The sequence below is a fragment of the Lissotriton helveticus genome, chromosome 10, assembly GCF_964261635.1.
Source record: "Lissotriton helveticus chromosome 10, aLisHel1.1, whole genome shotgun sequence".
In the NCBI taxonomy this organism is placed as follows: Eukaryota; Metazoa; Chordata; class Amphibia; order Caudata; family Salamandridae; genus Lissotriton; species Lissotriton helveticus.
The window spans coordinates 430,744,445-430,765,327 of record NC_136071.1 but is presented as its reverse complement, the minus strand read 5'-3'; the positions used below and the strand labels follow the sequence as shown (position 1 = coordinate 430,765,327).

At 46.8% G+C, this 20,883-nt stretch overlaps 1 long non-coding RNA gene across 2 annotated transcripts in view; it reads right to left on the bottom strand.

The window, feature by feature from the left end:
- Nucleotides 1-2,404: 2,404 nt before the first annotated feature.
- LOC144784254 (uncharacterized) overlaps nt 2,405-20,883 on the bottom strand; it is an 88,950-nt gene continuing 70,471 nt past the window's right edge. For both annotated transcript variants that reach the window (XR_013601624.1, XR_013601623.1), the window contains 4 exons: nt 20,326-20,356; nt 17,358-17,402; nt 16,729-16,787; nt 2,405-3,416 (listed from right to left, as the gene is read on the bottom strand). This is a non-coding gene — a long non-coding RNA (uncharacterized LOC144784254). The remainder of the gene's footprint in view (nt 3,417-16,728; nt 16,788-17,357; nt 17,403-20,325; nt 20,357-20,883) is intronic.

Sequence of the window (20,883 nt, the reverse complement as noted above, 5' to 3'; positions counted from 1 at the left end):
CGAGTCCTACGTTGGATCTGCCGTGTCTTGCCACCAACAACGTTCTCTGCTGGAGTAGGTAACAGTCTCTCACAGCTCCCAAATACCTCCGCTAGTATCAGGGTATAAAACACCTCAATGACGATGCGGCATCCGCGGAGCGGGTGCGGTGAGGTGCTATATGGCGTCAGTGGGCGGTGGGCGGTGCTCAGGGACAGGACCAGGTGTGGAGCAAGCCAGAGGACTCCTGGGACTTGGAGTCCTACGTTGGATCTGCCGTGTCTCGCCGCAAACAACGTTCTCCGCTGGAGTAGGTAACAGTGTCTCACAGCTCCCAAATACCTCCGCTAGTATCAGGGCATAAAACACCTCAATGACGATGCGGCACCCCACTAATTCATTAGTGTTTTAAATGCGAATTGCTGTCGCTTATATGTTTCATTAAAAAGCTTTTAGCGTACCTGTGAGTGGGACGTTTTTCTTTTCTCAGTTGCTTCTACTTCGGACTAATTCGTACGCTATTCTTTTGTGTGCTGAAAAATATTTCACCTTGTTAACAACGCGTTTAGTACACAAGAGGAATATGTAAGCTGATTTTTTGGGGACGAGACATACCTTAAAAGCGATGTTAGTGCGGTAGCGTCTTCTTGGGCCGGCTTTCGGGGAATTTAATTGCCTCTTCTGAAAAAAGAATTTCAGAGCGAGCTTAGATTTGTTTTTGAACTAAACAGCTTGTTCATTTATTGTTAAAGGCTTCAGACGGGCAGCTAGCCTCATTCTTCGTGCGCTCGGTCTTATCTTTTCCTTTCGAGTTTAGGCACTGGCATTTCCAAATGGAGGCACCTAAATATGGCTTCTGACTTAGATCTATGGGAAGAATAGTTTTTGGCTTTAAGTCGGTCACTACTAGCATCGTGGCTATTTAAAGCCGAAATGTTGCATTATGGGCATTGTAGTGTTTATATTCTTGATAGCTCCATCATGTTATTTAAACCTGTATTCGCGCTGTTGAATTTCAAAATCAAGGGGCTGATTAGGATGGCGGATTTCCTGCATCCTCCGGGCCGGCGGAAGCCACCGCCGGCCCGGAGGATGCGGGAAATCCGCCGCGGATGCCTAAAAGACCCACCGCCAAATTAGGATGGTGGTGGGTCTCAAAATCCGTCCGCTGCTTTCGACTGCTTCGGAAAAGCCCTAACATGGCTGGCGGTGACACCGCCAAGCATATTAGGATAGCGGAAAACATATGCTTTTCCACTGCGGCTTTTCCGCCGTGGAAAAGCATACGGAGATTGCCTTCGGGGGCCCGTTGCGGGCCGCCTTGGTGACGGGGGGTTGGAGGGTGCACATGGGGGGTACCTATGGTACCCCCCTGCATTTGCGTGGACAAAGCGGCTGGCACCGCACGGTGCCTGCTGCTTTGTGCACGCAAATGACGTGCATGCTTTTTTTAACATTGTGGCGGGTGCAGCTTGAAGCTGCACCCGCCGCAATGTTAAAGATTGAGGATGTGACCGCCACCCTGGCGGTCACATCCTAATCTGCACGGAGGGACCTCCGCAGCCCCTGCGGACGGTCTCTCCTACTCTATGGTGGCGGACGGACTCAGGTCCGTCCGCCATCATAATCGGCCCCTAAGTATGCTTCTTTATGCAGTAGTGAACTTTCAATATCTGTCAGTGTTTTAGAAGACTTAAAGCTTGAGAATACTGTCCATTTAAACTGTGTTTCATTGTAACATTTCTCCACAAAGTACTCAACTATTGGTGCGGTCAATACCTTTTTCTTAATTCGTGACTGATGCTGGGTAATTCGAGTATTGACCTGCTGATTGGTCTTCCCTATATAGATTTTTTTACAGGTTCAGATTATAGCATAGATTGCATTTCTTGTTTTGCAATTTGTGAACTCAGTATGTTTCCATTTAATCTTGTTGTTGACAAATTCTGTGCCTTCAATGGTGTTACTACAGGCTACACACTTGCCACATTTCCGGTGGACCTCAATTGGTTTTAGGTTCCACTGGGCCAATAGGTCACTTTTTGGCTTGGGGACAGAAGTTTGGCTCTCACTATTTGTTGGTCAATGCATGGGTTTTTCTTCCATGCGAACAGTGGTTTTGGGAAAGGGCATTTCAAGTTTTCTAATAAATGCCAATTGTTCAAGATAATTTGTCTAAACATGTTAGGTCAGGGCCATACGTTGACACACAAACTGGTCTTTCCAGAACTTTTTTCTCTTTTACTTGGAGAAGGCTCTCACAGGCGTGTAACATGCCCTTTTGGTGAAATGTTTCAGCAGCTTTTTTGGGTAGCCTCTCTTTTACATTTCTTTACAGAAAACGGCGGCATGATTTTCAAAGTCTGACTTCATAGAACAATTCCTTCTAAGTATTGAAAATACGGGAACAAGTCAAACAAATAAGTATACTTTCTTTTTTTATTTATCTCTTTCAGAGCAATTACAGCAGTTAATGTATGATCTAGAACATATATTTCAAAACAAAAATCTGTCAAGTAAATGGGATACAGGCCAAAAACGATTTATAGATACTCTAACCTATAAGAAATTCAATCATAAAGTTATTTTTATCAATCTGTATCTAAGAATGAAAATCTACTTTTGGAGTTTTGGAGGTGAATATCTACTTTATATATAATGGATTACCCAAAATGAGTAGACTTATTGTGGAATGTTAGGAAGGAACTGGTGTAATAATTCCAGGTGATAGCCTACATGTTATCTAGGGTCTTCTAACCACGCAGTACACCCCTAGAACTTTGAACCCAGCGATAGGTTTTCCCTACCTAAACATTTAATCAACTAACCTTGACATAAGACTATTTCAGTCATCCAAGAACACATCCTTTTTACCTTAGTCAAATGTCAGCAGATTCAACTTGCTTGAAAGTCGCAAAGTTCTGAAATTCAGGGAAATTTAAGTAACCAAAGGTATCACTTTTTTCGCATTCCCAAAGATGAATGCAGATGTAAGAATTTAAATTATTTGAAAAAAGATAGAACTATATTTCAAAAGCTCAACTTTAGCAAAATATTTGAAACAGCAATAGGTACCCTGTGTTGGCTCTTTATTTTCTTTTATATATTTATATTAATGTTGTGTAAGTGTTCTGGGATCCCCTTTAAATATTGATTTTTCTTAGTGACCTTTTTAGCTCTGAATTTGAAAGTGGATACAATGTATCCTTGGTTTTCCTGTTCCTTGGAGCTTCATATTTTAAAGATTTTTCTATTTGTTAAGTTGTATAGTGCACACATAAGGTACTGAAACATAAAGAACTTAAAATAATGATAAACTAACAAATACATAATACAGAAAAAAGAAACTGCATATTCATATATGCTGAAGATCGGATTCTTCTGATCAATGAGACAGTTTAACAAATTCTTCACAGCTGATGTCAACCATCTATGGCCTGTTGAAAAATAAAAAATAACATGGAGACATAATTAGATTGAGTGATACACAAAATTACCTTAAAACTCTTCCAATAATGAAGGAATCCTAAATGACAAAGAGTATATGCACATTTGCAGACTGTTTTCAGGGGCCAGGTTTGTAGAAGGAATTCCAATCTATGGATATACCCAGTGCATGCTGGCAAAATCCTCACCATTACATAAAACATGCATTCCCCCTAGTGCCTGGACTGGAAAGAGAGTAAGGGTGAGATATTCAAACTTCCATTCCGTCTTTCACTGAAGACAGACTAGGCCTGCCTTTTGGGTTGATAGTGACCACTTTTCATAGGAGAGAAGGTCCCTGGCACTGTTTGCCTCCTCCAAAAAGGGTTTCATGGGGCTGCACTGGCAAAGGTACACTTCTGGGTTGGTGCCTCCAAAGAGCCTCGTTGCTTGTGTGTTCACATCTTTCTCTAAAGCAACTGATCAGGCAAGAAACCTAAGTCCATAAATGTTTTATGACTAAGATGCTAACATGGGCTAGTCTCCTTCCTTGCCTTATTTAGTAACTTTAGAGGAAATCATCAGATTTTCTTTTGATAGTCAGTCTATACTCCTATACAAATCACTGCAGGTCTCATCATATTGCCTGTCTATATGAATTTTATTTTATTTATTTAAAGTTTTGTGTAGCGCGAACATGACCCAGATGGGTATCAGACCGCTTAACACATGGATTAGGTAGACAACGGAAAACAGCAAGGGGAGAAAAGTCAGGGTAACAGTGGGACAATGTACAATAGGGGCAAGATGAAATTAAGGTGGACATCCGGTAGGGCAATATACATCAAGATCAAACAAAACAATGTGACAGGTGACAATGTGTCGCAACCAACAAAATGTATACAGTAAGTAAGAGGCAAGAGGACCACAGCATCAAGTTCAACACATTGGTCATTAGTAGAGCTTTAACATCCCTTTTGAATGCAAGTGTGGAGGGAATCAGTCTTGTTTCCACCGGAAGGGAGTTCCAGATTCTCGGGGCGATGCTAGTGAATATCCGATTGTAGGTTTAAGCTTATTACATTTCTTAGGCTTCAGCAGCAGTATGTAGGTGCTCCTTGTGGACCTGGAGCCACCAGAAAGTTCCAGCATGTTTTTCAAGTAGAGTGGGGTGTTGAAGTGTAGTGCTCTATGGGTCATACAAGCGATCTTTAGTTGGATCCTTGCTTCAAAGGGAAGCCAATTGAGCGATTTCAGGTCCGGCGAAATGTGGTTGGACTTCTTAGAACCCGTGATGAGTCTAGTAGCACCATTCAGAGAGGCTCTGATAGGGGCTAAACTGAGTTTCGTCAGTCTACAAAGAGTTGCACTGCTGTATTCTAGTCTAGAGATGACAAGTGCCTGCACCGCCACTTTATTTATTTATTTATTTTTTGCATTTTTAATGCGCAACTAATACCCTTGGGTGTCTAGGCGCAGTGAGATACTCTGGGATGCACAAAATTCAAAGCGTGAACTTATTGGTTGAATAGCCATGTCTTCAAGGCCTTGCGAAAGGCAATGAGTGTTGGTGCTGTTTTAATATGCAAGGGGAGTGTGTTCCACAGTTTGGGAGTTGTTACCAGGAAACGTCTATCTCCCCATGTGGCCGTTCTTGTGCGGGGGACATGCAATAAACAGCTTGCCGCTGATCTTAGAGCCTTTCCAGGTATGTACACCTGAAAAGCTTCCTTTAGGAATCTCGGTCCAGTCTGATGAATGGCCTTATAGGCGATACAGAGCGCCTTAAATTTGATTCTGCTCTCCACCCTTAGCCAGTGTAGATGGCGTATGGCTACTGAAGTGGGGTGTCGCCAGGGGATATTAAGTAGGATCCGTGCTGCCATGTTTTGCACAGATTGTAGTTTATTCAGAATGTATTTGTGTGTACAAAGGAAGAGGGCGTTTCCATAATCCAGCTTCGAAAACACTAAGGTGGTAATGAGTGTTTTCCCTGCCGAGGCAGGCAGGTATGGCATGAGTTTTTTTATTTTCTTCAGCACGAAGAATGCAGCAGAGACCACCTTATTTACATGGTAACCAAATGATAACTTGTTATCGAAGATAACTCCCAAATTCCTAACCTTAACAGCAGGAACCGGGGGGGAGCCCATCTGACTGGGCCACCATGTTGAGGACCATTCGGGGGAGATCTTACCGAAGGTCATCACTTCGGTCTTCTCTGCATTAAGTTTCAGGCAGTTACTGTGCATCCATGATTGTACATCCAGTAGCCCCTCCTGAAACTTAGCAGCCACCACTGGACCATTCTTGTGTACTGCCAACACAAGTTGGCTGTCATCCGCATAAGTAGTCAATCGCATCCCATGAGATTTAATGACCCTCGCCGAGTCCGCAACGTAGATATTAAAAAGCGTGGGACTTAGCGAGGATCCTTGAGGGACCCCACAGAGCAATTCAGAAGTGGGCGAATAGTAGTTGCCCAATTTGACTGCCTGTTTACGATTGACTAGAAAAGAGGCTATAAGATCTTTAGCCAGATGACTAATTCCAAGAGCTGCGACACGGTCGACCAAGATGTCATGGTCGACCGTGTCAAAGGCAAGGCAGCAGACAGGTCCAACAAGATAAGCACTGCCGCGCCTCCCGAATCCATGATCTCTCGAATTTCATCCGAGGCTTTTACCAATGCTGTCTCAGTTCCGTGTTCCTTCCGGAACCCGAACTGAGTATCATCTAAGAGCTTATGTTGTTCAATGAACTCAGAAAGCTGTTTATTCATTATTGCCTCTAATATTTTGGCAGGGAAGGGAAGGCAGGCAATAGGTCTGTAGTTGGAAGTGATGGTAGGGTCTAAGGAAGGCTTCTTAATCAAAGGTTTAACAATAGCCTTCTTCCAGATCTGTGGATAGACACCGGTTTTAAAGATGGAATTGCATATGTTGGTCAGCGGCTGAGTAACCACATTGTGTAGTTGGTTCATTATGGCCGGAGGGCATGGGTCCAATGGAGAGCCTGATTTAATCCTGCCAATAAGTACGTTGACCTGATCTTCGGTAGCTGATTGAAACTGAGTAAGGGAAGGATACTTCAGTGCTGGTTGAATGGTTAAATCAGCAGTTCTTCCTACCGGCTCTTTGGAGAAGGTGGAATAAATATCCATTACCTTAGTGGTAAAAAAAGTGGCTAGTGCGGTGCAAAATTCCTGCGAATTCTCTATTGTAGATCCAGCTGGAGGATTGGACAGAGAGTTCACCACTTGAAATAGCATCCTAGCTGAGTTCTGTGCGTGCTCAATTCGACCAGTGAAGAACAGATTCTTTTGTATACTGATGGCTTTTTTATATATTGCTAGAGCACTTTTATATTCTTGTTTAGCCGAAGAACTATAGTGCTTTCTCCAGCGCCTTTCTAAATTTCTACAGAACTGGCGCTGGAGTCGTAGCTCCTCTGTGTACCATTGAGCAGAAGGAGTCGCTCTGTTGGGGCGATAGATTTTTTCAGGTGCAACTTCATCCGCTGCTTTTGATATCCATTCCTGAAATTTAATGGACATGGTTTCAATATCACCTCCGTTTTCCGGGGCTGATGACAACAGTAGATTTGAAAGATGTGATATATCTACATTTTTCCACATCCGCGCCCCCACTGATGCTCTAACGCTAATCTGAGGGGGTTTGAGCGGTAGCATCCGAATCCTAAAAGTAATGGCTTGGTGGTCAGACCATATCAGAGGTAGCATTGCTCCCAGCTCAATGCTTTGGTCATTAGTGAACAGGCCATCCAGCGTGTGTCCGGCTTCATGCGTGGGGCCCTTCACCAGCTGCTGCAGTCCTATTGCCTGCATATCAGTAATAAGCTGGGATGTATCTTTATTTTCCATATTTTCCAAAGGAAAATTGAAATCCCCAAGAATTGTATAAGTCGGGGATTCTATTACTGATTCCATAATTTCAGTAAGTGCAGCTAGGAATTTAGTGCGCGGCCCAGGTGGCCTGTACACCAGAGTTCCTTTGAAAGCCTGTTTATGAGTAAGATTAATGGAAAATGCGAAAGCTTCGCAATTAGTACTTTGAATAGGCTCAAATTTGGCACGATAAGTGTCCCTATAAATAATGGCTAGGCCTCCGCCTCGCCCCGAGGCTCTATCTTGTCTAGCTACGCTATAACCTTCGGGGGTAGCTTGCACAAAATCTGGGCCTGATGCTTCATCTCCCCATGATTCTGTGATGAACAAGATGTCCAGTTCGTGATTAATAATGCTCTCCCTGATTTCCAGACTATGTTTGGGGAGGGAACGTGAGTTAATAAGTGCGGCTCTAGTATACTGTGCCGCTAGTGAAGAGGCACTAGCAGTTATGGATGAGTAGGATGTAGTATTTATCGCAGGCAGGGGAGGTGGCAGCGTGAAAGAACAGCCTACACATGACATGGATGTGGATATTGAATGTTTTAGAGACGGCAATACTTGACAAGACGTACCTAATCCCGTGTTCCATTCATTCAACTGAGAGGAGGTGTAGCGTAGGGTAGATGCGGTATACAGGATGTCAGCAGGACCAGGGGGGGTGGCCCTGGGCCTGGATCTGGCTCGGACTGGCGCAGACGGGCTTGTCTTAGGCGCGTCTTTGGCGCGCGCCCGCTGCGCTCGTCCGCTGCGCATCCTAGGCGAGCGAGGACTAAATAGCTCTCTCCCGGAAGTGGAGAAGAGCTAGACCGTGTCCCGACCCAGCCCCAAGATGGCGGCTGGTGCTCGTGGTCGAATGCCCTATTCCCTTCGCTCTAGCGCGTCGGGTAGGTTCCAAACAGTGTGCAAAATTATGCTAGGATCAGTGCAATATTAATATCTTCATAATCAGCAATTAAAAATACACTTTGTTTTAAAAAGTCAATTTTCTAAAATTCATTCAGCAGCTTCCTAAATTCGTTTCTAGCAGCCTACAAGGTAAATAAAAGGTTTCTATGTAAAAACGATCAGCGCTAGTGCAAGTTCAGCTTCGTGTAATGTGCAAATGGTATCACTTTAAAGTCATCATGGGGAATGTAGGGTTTGAGTTATCTTAAGATGCTAAGTTGGAAGTTTGCTCCTTTGGTTGATGATCGGATGTGGTCTTGCATGTTAAGGTTTTTGTCTAGCACAACTCCCAGTGATTTAGTGGAGTCAATGATGTGAGGTATGCAGATGAGGGCGGTGAGGTTACCGAGAAATTTCACCACAGTGGGAGTTTGCCAAGCGGGTGCAATGAGGAGGAATTCCGTCTTGAGGGTGTTTAATCTGATATGGTTGGAGGTTAGCCAATTAAGGGTTTTGAGCAGAGTACCGTTGAGAGAGTTGATGTCTTCGGGGGAGGAGATTTTCATGTATAGTTGGGTGTCGTTCGCATACATGTGATATTGGATATTGCAGAATTTATGAATTACAGTCAATGGTTCCAGGAAAAGGTTAAAGAGTGTGGGTGAGTGTGAGGATCCTTGGGGACACCCAGTGTGCAGGAACTAGGGTTGGAGAGAGACTGGTTGGATTTAACTCTTTGTGTTCTGTTGTTGAGGAAAGAAGAAAACCATTTAAGGACCGTGCCTGAGGGGCCCATCCTGCGTTCCAAGAGGTAGAGTAGATTGTCATGTTTAACAGTGTCAAAAGCAAACGAGAGATCGAGCAGAATTAAAAGGTAATCTTAATTTTGGTCAAGTAAAGTGAGAGCGTCGTCCACTATGTGAGTGATGGCCATTTTGGTGCTGTGACCAGTGCGGAAGCTTGATTGGAATAGGTCGAGAAGCTGGAATTACTCAATGTGTTTGCGTAGTTGTTCATGAACACATTTCTCCAGGAGTTTGGCCAGGGTGGGTATGCTTATGATTGGGCAGTAGTTGTTCAGGCCGACAGGGTCAGCCAAGGGTTTTTTGAGAAAAGGGAGCAGTAGGCCCGCCTTCAAGCAGTCTGGGATCTCACCTTGAAGAAGTGGAGCGTTGATGATTTTGGACTAGAGAGGTGCTACTGAACCTCTCATTTCTTTAAAAAGTTGGGGGAGGGGGTAATTGAAGTGATTTGAGGGATTAAGTGTCGAGAGAATATTGAGAATGGTAATGTCATTGAGGGGAGTGCATTGACTCCATGAAGCATTGTTTTTGAGGGAGAAATCATGAGGCGAGGGCAGGGGTGTGGAGACAGAGGAGTCAGGAGAGGGCGAGAGAATGAGTGCAACGGACCTTAGATCTGATCTGATTTTGCTTGTCTTTTCGATGAAGAATTCAGCAACCGCATTGCACTTTAGTTGCAGGTGAGAGAGGTGCTGAGCTTGGGTAGAGGTGTTGTTGGATTGTGATTTAATGAGCTCAAAAAGAGGGAGTGGCCCCCCACTTGGGCTCAGCTAGTCTCCGACTGTGTCTGTCCGCATTTAGTCTGTCATTGAACAAAGGTTTGGAGTCTTTTTTGGGGATTATTTTTAGTTTAAGAGGGACCGTATCATTCAAGGCAGATAGTATGGCATTGTTATAGTGATCGGTAAGGTTGTGAACATCATTCATGTTTGCAGGCGGCAGAAGGGAGTTATTGCATCACTAAATGAGCTCATTAAAGCTTGTGTTGTGGAGCGATCTTCTCTAGTGTTTTAGTTTCAGTGGTTGTGCACTTTTGTGATTCCAACTTTCAAGTATCAGGAAGTTGATATAATGATGGTTAGACCAGTCACAGGGAAGAATGGATTCAAGATGAATGGAGTTCGGGTTGGAGATGATGAGAGCCAGTGTCGAGCCTAAGTTGTGTATGGGGCTGTCGCAGAATTTGGTCAGAGATAGGTCGGGCAGGAAGTTTTTGAGGGTTGTAACCGCTTGATCATGCGGGTCATTCCAGGTGGAGATTGAAGTCACCAGGAAGATCTGGGGGCATTGTCGGAGATGGTTTCCATAATTTGTTCAATTAGATGGATGTTATCACCTGGGGTGGTAGAAGATGTGAAGGCTGCATAAGGGTCTATGTGTGCTAGTGATATCTATGCATATGTATTCACAGGATGGGAGATTAGGTGAACGGGACTGTTTTGCTATGAGAGAGTTGCGGAAGATACAGGCTATGCCACCACCCATTTTCTTAACTCGCTAGAGTTTGATAATGTTGTGACTGGGAGGGACTAATAGTCCAAGGATAGGGCCAGAGGAGTCATTGAGCCAAGTTTCAGTGAGGATAAGGATGTCCAGATCTTGGGCAAATATGAGATCAGCAAGGTCAGTGGCATGTTTCACCGCTGCATGCTTTTCAGGTGTAATTTGTGCAAGGTGTCTGTGAGCGCAGGTTGTGTAATGGGGATCCGCAAAAGGTCATTGATGTTTATGGCATTGGCGTTGAGTCTGGGTGTTCTATGGGGGTTGGGCGTGATGCTTTGGATGGGTTCCATCTTACCATGATGAGGGAATGTCGAGTCAGGGACATTTAGTGGGGCAGTTTGTGAGGATCTAGCAGGGACTGAGATGGCTGAACAAGGAGGGGTGGACTCAAGGAGGAGGGAGAGAATTTCAGGATCAGATTATGGGTTTTTGGATCTGGCAGGTCTAGACGGGGCGTTAGGGTAGGGAGTGGTAATCAAATTCTAGGTAGGGGGTTTTGGGAGGATCATATGCGAGATCTCATGTGATGTCACATTGGAAAAGAGGTGAGGGATCTAATGTGTGGACATGGTTGGAAGAGAGAGCAAGGGCTAGCTCTTCGGTGGTCTTAAAGAGTTTTTGGATGACCGTTTTGAGAGTTAGCAGTTCACTGTTTATTTTCTTGAGCTTAGAAGTAGGATGTTGGATTCCTTCCACTCAGCCCACACACGAGCCCCTAGAACCCCCCCAGCCTCATACAAACAGGGACGTAAACAAAAGCACCGGAACCAAAGAGAAAACAGGGAAAAGGGACACTAACTAACTAACCAAGGAAAACACAGGGAGGAAAGGGATTCAGGAGCCCAAGACTCGAGCTCCAGAAAGGGATCCACAAAGCTCACGAGCCCGTGAGAAAAGTCGGAGAAGCTCCAGCAAACACAGGGACCAGGGAACAGCAACCAGCAACCAGGAACCCAGACATTAGCAATAACAAGCACTGACAGTAAGGAAGGACTGACCTATATCCTGAACTGGTAAGCCATGTGACAACTGTTCATGGTCACTGAAAGAGGACTAAACCTGATTCCTAACATAGGATCAGAATGGGGAGTATGGCTCACGTGGAGGGGAGGAGGAGGAGGGTTGGTCAGTGGTAAGGGTGGAGGGGAGTACAGGCCGGAAGAGAACGGGAGGGGTGGGGGAAATCCACAAATGGATAGTTCCCTCTCCGATGTATGGGCGTGCTCGGTGAGTGGGCGATGTCCGGGAGGTTAGGGGGAGGAAGGTTGAGTGAGTTCCTGTTGGAAAGTGGGCAAGCTCTCTATCAAGTGAGGGAGTTATGTAGTCATAGGGTAGTTGGAGAGGGGGTGGGGGAAGTATCGCGAGGTAGTTGGAGCGAGGGATAACAAATGAACCGTGATTGTAGGCCAAAGTCTGGTCCGATTGTGGAACAGAGGGTGAGTTAGGGGAGCAAGGGGTAAAGGAGCTGTGGTCCTCTGTGTGTTGATCTGGTTAGGTGAGGTAGTCATCAGGGTGTGGTACGTTAGAGAGGGATCAGGGACCTCCTGAGATGGGGTAGGGGAGGGCCTTACCTAGATTGAGTAGGTGAGTCGCTGGTGACCAAAGATGTTTTTAAAGAGGGCAAATCTGTCATCAAAGATGTCCAGGCTGCGGTCGGTGGCCTGAATTAGAATAGTCCCATTGTTGTAAATGGATATAGTGGCATTTGCACTAAAAGTGGGAGACTTCATAACCAAAAGTCGGAGACCGTGAGGGACTTTTTTGGTTGAAGTGATTCTGAGTAGGGAGTGGAATGTCTATCAGCATTGAGCTCTTCTTTTCGTGTAGAAGATCAGGTCACTCGTAATAGTACCTTTTTTTGGACAGAGGTATTGGTCAGAGGTAAAGGTTTCTGGGTTGGCCTTGAGGAGTCTGTTTCAGAGTTTTAGTCGCATTTTTGGAGAGGTTGGTCGGGTAGATAATTGTGTGGCTGTTAGAGCCGTACTTTTTAAGTCTGGAGTCCATACTGCAATGTGTAAGAGTGGTCGTGGAGGAGAGAGCTTAGTGTACGTGTTTTGACAGTGAGGTTGGAGGGAGCAGGGTCCCCAGAGTGATCCTCCCAGAGGGTGTGTTTTGAGGGTGCACCTTGATTAAAGTCAGATTATCTAGGCTAATTAGTGAGGTATAGCATGGTCATGACTTAATGAAGACATCATGTTGGAACTCAGTGGGAGCTTAGCGGGGGTATCACCTTGGCCTGAAGTTTCACCTTTGGAATGGACGCGGGGGTAAAAGAAGTTGTACCCTAAGGTTGTCCTGATTGGGGAATCTTCTAGATATATATTAAAAAAGTGCGGTCCGCTCTAGGGAGAGAACAGAGTTAATGGGTAATGGGTCCAGCAGTCGGCCCAGTTATTATACTGAGGAGCAGGGGCGGTCGTATGTAACGCTTGATACACAGGAGCCTCCTAATGGAAAGATCAGGGATAAGCTGGATGGGGTCATGTGCTAGATGTTTAGCATAGTGTGGCGATGTAGTCCAGAGTCAGGTCAGCTTTAGCAGTGATGAGCAGGGGGCGGTCAATTCTAAGGAGGAGTACTTGAATAGTGGTAATGGGTCAGACACTCAACCCAAACAAGAGAAGAGCAGAGGGCGGCCCTTTTGGAGAAAGGGACGAGACCTTAATAGTGGAATGGGTACTTGAGAAGTTAATCAAAATCAAGAGAAGAGCAGGGGGTGGCCATTTTAGAGAGAAGGAGGACTCCTTAATAGTGGAATGGGGTGCTAGAGTAGTGTTGTGGTCAAACAATCTACCCAGTTAATCAAGAGAAGAGCAGGGGCAGCCATTTTAAAGAGAGGGAGAAATCCTTCGTAGAGGTAGGGGTCATGCATTAGACCCAGATATTACATGGAGGTGGAGGTGGCCATTTTAGAGATATCAGTAATGCCAGGGAACCTGAAGTCAATCAACGGGCACTTACCCCGACATCATCGTGTGGTGCAAGATTCCAAAATGAAGCCATTAATCACTGGTCCTCGGAGCGAGAGCAGACAGTCGGAAAAGCAAGAGCAAAGATCCACTCTGCAGCAGAGGGCGGGAGTGATTGTGGGTACCAGAGACTCACAGTAACTCTCATTAACGGCTGTAAGCATGCCTGGGGATCAAGCAAGCAAAGATATAATGGCGGGAGGTAGCAGGGGGCGGGGACATCAGGGTGCATAGCGTTATCCTTGAGTACCAGGGGATCAACACGGGCAGGGGCTGGGGGGGGCTCAGAGCCTCGACATCCCAGTGGGGCAGAGGGAACATGGAGTGTAGCGTCGCGGGAATGATCGGGCGACGTCCCTACTGCATACGACCATTCGGCATTGCGAACGCTGATGACCTCGGTTCAGGTGGGGGGAGGCATAGATTCAAAGCAGCCGCAGATGAGCAGCGTAGGTTCGGGCAGCTCCAGCAGATCGCTGAGCGATCTTCGGCATCAGCTAAGACTTAGAGGCCAGGGGCCGGAGAACAGGGGGAAAGAGGAAGTCCAGAGCAATCCCGTGCCTCAGGGTATGAAAATAGTTGAGTTAAGACTGTTATCGGACTTCCGAAAGTAGCAGGGAGGAAGCAGTGAGCTGTGTCCCAGAGGCACCGGTATAACAGCAGGGGGCCAGGAAGATCAATGAGTGAAGAGATCAACCCGTTGGCGGCCTACCTTGCCATGCCTGGAGTGGCGCAGCCCTGTTCCAGGAGCTTCAGACTGAGAGACCCCATTGTGTGCAAAGATTGTGGCAGGGCCTCAGTCACCGGCTGCTGGATCAGAGCGGTCACCTCTGTTGGTGACTCAGCTCAGCGTCAGCAGGGCGGGGGCCGGCTGGAAGGGGACGTCTTGCCAGGGGGATGCATGCTCAGCGCAGCCTTTGACCCCAGTGAGCGTAGCGAGGGGGCCCAGCAGCATCTGGAGCATCAGCAGTGCGGTTGCGATGGAAGAGATAGCCGCTATCTGTTCCAATGGAGGAGATCACCTCAGTCCGTCCCACAGTCCGGATCGCAGGCGGGATGAGTGCAGACGATCCAGTGGCACTGTCCGGGCGACGGCGACGGGCAGACAGGTTGCAAATCTATGAAGTCATGCAGAGCGGTTCAGCAGCAGGTAGGAGACTTCAAAAGTTCAGTTGTGATGAGTTACAAGTTAACAATATTATAAGGTTGAAGGATGTTGTCGATGGCTGGTTAAAACAGGGATATTTGCCAATATTCCCCGACCGGGAGCTCCAAGGGAGAGCAACCCCTTTGGCAGCCATCTTCCTAAAAAATTTGAATGAATGTCTGTAAATGACGATCTGATTTCATTTTAGCCAGACTCCACTGAAGACATCTAAATAACCAGACATAATAGTTGTGCCTGTGATAATAAGACATACCTATCTATGGGGCTCATTATGATGGCGGGCAGACATAAGTCCGCCCACAATCATAACGGTGATGGGACCGCCCGCCAGATGTGCGGCGGTCAAACTGGCCCAATTAGGATGCGCCCGCCATACTGGCGGGCACATCCTGGCCTTTTACCATTGCGGACGGTGCTGCTGGCTGCAGCATCATCCGCGATGGTAAAAGGGCATGCACAGCATTTCCCTGCACCACGTGGCAGGCACCATCTGCGCAGGGAACTCCAGTGCACCTCCCACCCCCTCCGCCTGAGGGGCTCGCAATGGGCCCCCAAAGTCCATCCCCACCAGGTATATACATCACCCACATCCTAATATGGTGGACGGTGCCTGGTAGGCACCGCCACCATATTAGTGGCTCAGCTCCGCCCGGCAGGCAATCGTAACGATTGCCACTGGCGAAAAAGTGGCAGACGGACTTTGCATCCGCCGCGATACCCACCCCATCCTAATATGGCAGTGGGTAAATCTCCTTACGATGGCGGAATGATCGCCACTGCTGGCCATGTGGTGGCAATCGTTCCGCCATCGTAATGAGCCCCTATGTCTCTAGCAAGACTTACTCCAGTTACCAAAACATTAGGTGGATCAATATGCATAGAAGCTAATCAATTATTCTTGTGTTTATGATGATGAGCAAGATGACGCTTCAAATTTGTGATTTGTTTGTTGCTGTCAATATTCCTATTTAGTAATGCTAATGTAGCAGGTTTTCGCCTGTATAATTAGACAGGAAGACAGGGCGATTTACCAGCAGTTTCTTTATCCAATTGCTCACACAGACTTTCTGTGCACTAAAAGGAACTATATCAATGGGCATGAACCATGTAAAATGCTCTAAAGCTATCTGGCCAGGATGAATAAACAGTAGATTGAAATATTAGGAAGAAAGTGCCAAAAGATCATGTTTGTTTTGGGCCACTTCTGAGAATGTGTATCTTGCGTTCTCCTCCTACAAGTCTTACTTGCCAAAGTACATATTCCCTAAATCCTTTAGCAACACTAGGTTAACAGGCTTTTGATCACTTTATTCCAGGGGAGCAGCATGAAAAGAGTTTGACATTTCCACAGCAGAATCAGCAGTTCACAGAGCTTGGAAGGAATTCTAGAGATAGAACTGGGCTAAAGTAGCCAGAGAAGTCTGTGACAGAAACAAACATCACTCAAGCAACGCCACTAGACTAGAACAAAGGTTATGCTCCACAACTTGCAGCCGCGGCCGGTAGTGGGAGTACCGACCGGGGGGTGACGTGGGGAGGGGGAGGAGCAGGGTGGGGGGTAGTAATATATGGATTACGGACTTTGAAAGGTAAGTAAGCATAAAAATAAATAAAACGAATTTCGTTGCACACACTGCATCGCATTTGGTGATGCAGTGTGTGCAACGAAATTCGTTTTATTTATTTTTATGTTTACTTACCTTTTAAAGTCCCTAATCCAAACATTACTACCTCCCACCCTGCCCCTCCCCACGTCACCGCCCGGCCAGTACTCCCACTACCAGCCACGGCTGATAACTTACATGGGTTCCATAAACAACCAGACCAGCTACTATAAAATAAGAGCATCTGGAGGCACAGCAGATGATTCTAGCAGGTGGATAGGGTACCTGAAGAGTTTACAATTAGAGGATTGGCACAATAAACACTACAAACACCAGTGAGACAGGAAAGCACAAAGTAGCCAATCCTTGCTATACACATGATGCTTTGCCGAAACTGTCAGGAATTGAGAGAGTCTATCACTCCCATGTATAGCTAATCAGGATAAGTTATTTCAGGGCGGAGATCACGAAAGACGCATACCTGCAGAGATCACAACTAACGCCTATTTCTTGAAAGGAAAACAGCAGCAAGAAATCATTCTGAAAAGAGGAAAATAAATATATATGTTATAGTTAGAAGTCTCTGAAAGTGTATGATTGAAAGCCAATTTATACTATAAACCTACTTGCTCTGGATATGTGGGGTATACAGAATATAGCACAAATCATTATAGCAGCTATTGGCCGAATGTGGGTGCATGTATCTGTACTATTATACCAGTGTATGCATTGAGTATGAACTTCTGCAGAAGTTCCGCGGGTGCATAAAAATCCAATTTGTTTTCCTTGAGCGTCCAGGTATCCGATCTTCCATTACTTGTTCCTCCATCATCACAATGACCTACCTTGACTGCCACCCAATGTAAATACATTTCCATAACCTATGTAATTACTGTTTGTCATGCACAGCAGCACTACTAACCACCACATGCCATTAATCTTCCTAATGTAACCACCCAAGCTGTGAAGCTGCATGCTTGTGAGCATTATAACATGCTGTTAACTGGAAACCAGCCCCCGTTCGCCTTTAATGGAGAAATTACGAAACCTCACAGTTTGTTGCTTCATTTTCTGTCTTCTGTTCGGACAATATATTAATTAATAGCATACCTCTGCCACCATCATCTCCTTACACGTGTCTCACTGATCGTGGGTCTAGAAAACAAAACACATTAAAAGATTCTACAGTTTTCTTACCAAATTGTCCACACACATACACACAAGGTCCTCATTATGTGACTCCCAGAAGTTAGGGATGTCCCTCCAATCATAGCTCTCCACGCTGCCTAGATACAAATATCACCTGCCATCTCCTTCGTGCTAATCCCATTCTGGATAATGCAGATATGATAAGATTCCTCTTCTGAGCCAGCCACCGCATAAACTTACTCCCTTTATCTTTTTTAATATTTGTTAAGTCAGTATACATGAAAGGTGCTCTACTGACGCAGCGGGAGACTGAATCCCTGCTACAGTTCTCATGCTCTTATTTGTCCATTTACAGATTAGGACAGGCAGATGCGTAAAAGCAACCATATCACCTGTCTGTAGGCACACATTGCTTTATGACCTCATCCCACCAGGTCCTATCACCATTAACTGGTAGTCTCTCAAATTCGGTGAACTTTTTGTACTTAAGTCAATTTATAACTGTATATTGAGGGCACCCAAAGTGCCATGCTTGTCTCTTCTTGCAAAACATTCTGGGGTAGCTGTCAGCAATTAACAGAAACCACAAAAATCCTTCATAAAAAAATCTTTGTTTAATGATGTCACAGACTACCAACATTTTAATTGGAACTCTTTTTTTTGTATGTATCAGCTTCAGGACTGTATGGGAGGGTAGGGGGTAACAAGACTGAGAAGGAAGGTGGACACTGTGGCCGATGATGCAGCAAGAGGCAGTTGTGTGACCGCAAACATGCAGGATTGTGTGACTGCTGCCAAGTGTCAACAGTCCACCCTTCGCCCCATGCCTCGGCTTGAACAGGTGTGCTCACCTCTAATTCTGCAAAAGCTGCTCTTTGCAAAGCTTGCATAATTTTAAAGAAACATTTGGAAGTTGCCAGTCAGTCATTTTGGCAACTTTGCACTCCTCTAACTAGAATGAGGACTCAAATTATGTCACATTGAGAAGCGATGATAATTAGTGTCTCAGTGTGACCGCTTCGGTGCTCAGAATTCGTACCCCACCACCGAACCTACACCCCCCACCACCACCCTGTGCCCCTGGACTCAGGTCAGCACGGAAGGTACCACCCACATGATGAACACCATCCACTCGGGCTCCCCAGCCGATCCCTGCCCACACCACATCTTCAACAAGGCAGACTCCATCATCGCACCCAAACTTCGGGACATCATCAACAACTTCTTCATATCCGCCACCTTCCCGGAGAGCTGGAAGCACGCAGAGATCAGCGCCCTCCTGAAGAAACCCACTGCAGACCCCTCAGACCTCAAGAACTTCCGCCCCATCTCGCTCCTACCCTTCCCTGCAAAAGTCATCGAGAAAACCGTCAACAAACTGCTGACAGCCTTCCTGGAGACGAATGGCTCCCTCGACCCATCGCAGTCCGGATTCCGAGCGAACCACAGCACCGAGACCGCCCTCATCGCGGCCACCGATGACATCCGGACCCTGCTGGACAACGGAGAAACCGCCGCCCTCATCCTGCTCGACCTTTCGGCCGCGTTCGACACGGTCTGCCACCGCACCCTGACAACCCGCCTCCGCCACGCCGGGATTCAAGGAAAGGCCCTGGAATGGATCACCTCCTTCCTCTCCGACAGAACCCAAAGAGTCCGTCTACCGCCCTTCCTCGCAGAAGCCACCAAGATCATCTGCGGCGTACCTCAAGGCTCCTCGCTCAGCCCCACCCTCTGCAACGTGTACATGAGCCCCCTCGCAGCCATCGCACGCAAGCACAAAATCAACATCATCTCCTAAACCGACGATACCCAACTGATCCTCTCCCTCACCAATGACCCCACCTCTGCCAGAGCCAGCTTCCAGGACGGAATGAAAGACAACGGAGACTGGATGAAGCTCAGCCGCCTGAAACTGAACTCAGACAAGACGGAAGTCCTCATCCTCGACCCATCCATCTCCGCCTGGGATGACTCCTGGTGGCCCCCTGCTCTGGGCCCCCCACCCAAGCCCACGGACCACGCACGCAACCTGGGCTTCATCCTTGACTCCTCCCTCACGATGGCCAGGCAAGTTAACGCCGTTACCTCCTCCTGCTTCAACACACTCAGCATGCTCCGTAAGAACTTCCGCTGGATCCCCACTGGAACCAGGAAAACGGTCACCCAGGCCCTCGTCACCAGCCGTCTGGACTACAGGAACGCCATCTACGCTGGAACAACCGCCAAACTACAGAAAAAACTCCAGCGCATCCAGAACGCCTCAGCACGACTCGTCTTGGACATCCCCCGACACAGCCACATCTCCGCCCACCTGAGGGACCTGCACTGGCTCCCCCTCAGCAAGAGGATCATGTTCAGACTCCTCACCCACGCACACAAGGCTCTCCACGACTTGGGCCCCGAATACCTCAACAACCGCCTCACGTTATACACGCCAACCCGCCAGCTCCGCTTCGCCAGCCTCGCCCTCGCTACCACCCCACGGATCCGCAGAACCACCACCGGAGGAAGATCCTTCACCTACCTGGCGGCCAAGACCTGGAACACCCTCCCCACCCACCTACGACTCACCCAGGACCATCTCTCCTTCAGGAAGCAACTCAAGACCTGGCTTTTCGATCAGTAGCAGCTACCCCACCCCACCCCACCCAGCGCCTTGAGACCCTAGCGGGTGAGTAGCGCGCTTTAAAAATGTTCTTGATTGATTGACCGCTTGCCCTTGACAACGATTAACTGAGATTCTGTAATGGGACGATGGGTGGTGACTGCCAGCAACACCTTTATTTCATTTTGAAGGGTTCTTAAATGTTACTGATTGTGTTATATTAGGATAACCCACCAACATATCTCACTATGCTACAGAGAGTGCCGCAGCCAAACAACAGTTGAAGGCTAAACAAAAAAAAGAATTATCAGGAGTACTTACGAAGGATCATCATGGGTCAGCTGCCTGTTGCCTACATAACAAAATAAATACAGGAAAATTAGATAGAGGCGGACGGGGAAAAAAAAAAAAGAGAGAGAGAGAGAGAGAGAGAGAGAGAGAGAGAGAGAGAGAGAGAGAGAGAGAGAGACTGATGAGGGGAAACGACAGAGTAGCATAAAGAGAGAGACAGGCAGAAAGAGAAACAAGTTAGAAAAATACATTCTTAGATACACCATTGAACCAAGGACTGAAACCCCAGATCAGTGCTCTTTGGTGGCCACCCAAAGTGCACTCCTCTTTAAGGGAGTGAGTAATGTCCTTCCTAACGAAGCATTGTGGGACTGGTGTTGGCGCCTGCCTAATTTGTTTTCTTTTTGCAGTTTTATATAGCGCGAACTAGACTGGAAGGTAGTGGGGGGCTTTACATGAGCACCAGTCACGTTACACAAGGACACATTCATTTTGTTAGGTACGGGGTGATTACGTGATTTACCCAGGATCACAGGATGTTGAGCCGACGCGGAGACTCGAACCTGGTTCCCCAACTCCAAGTTCGGC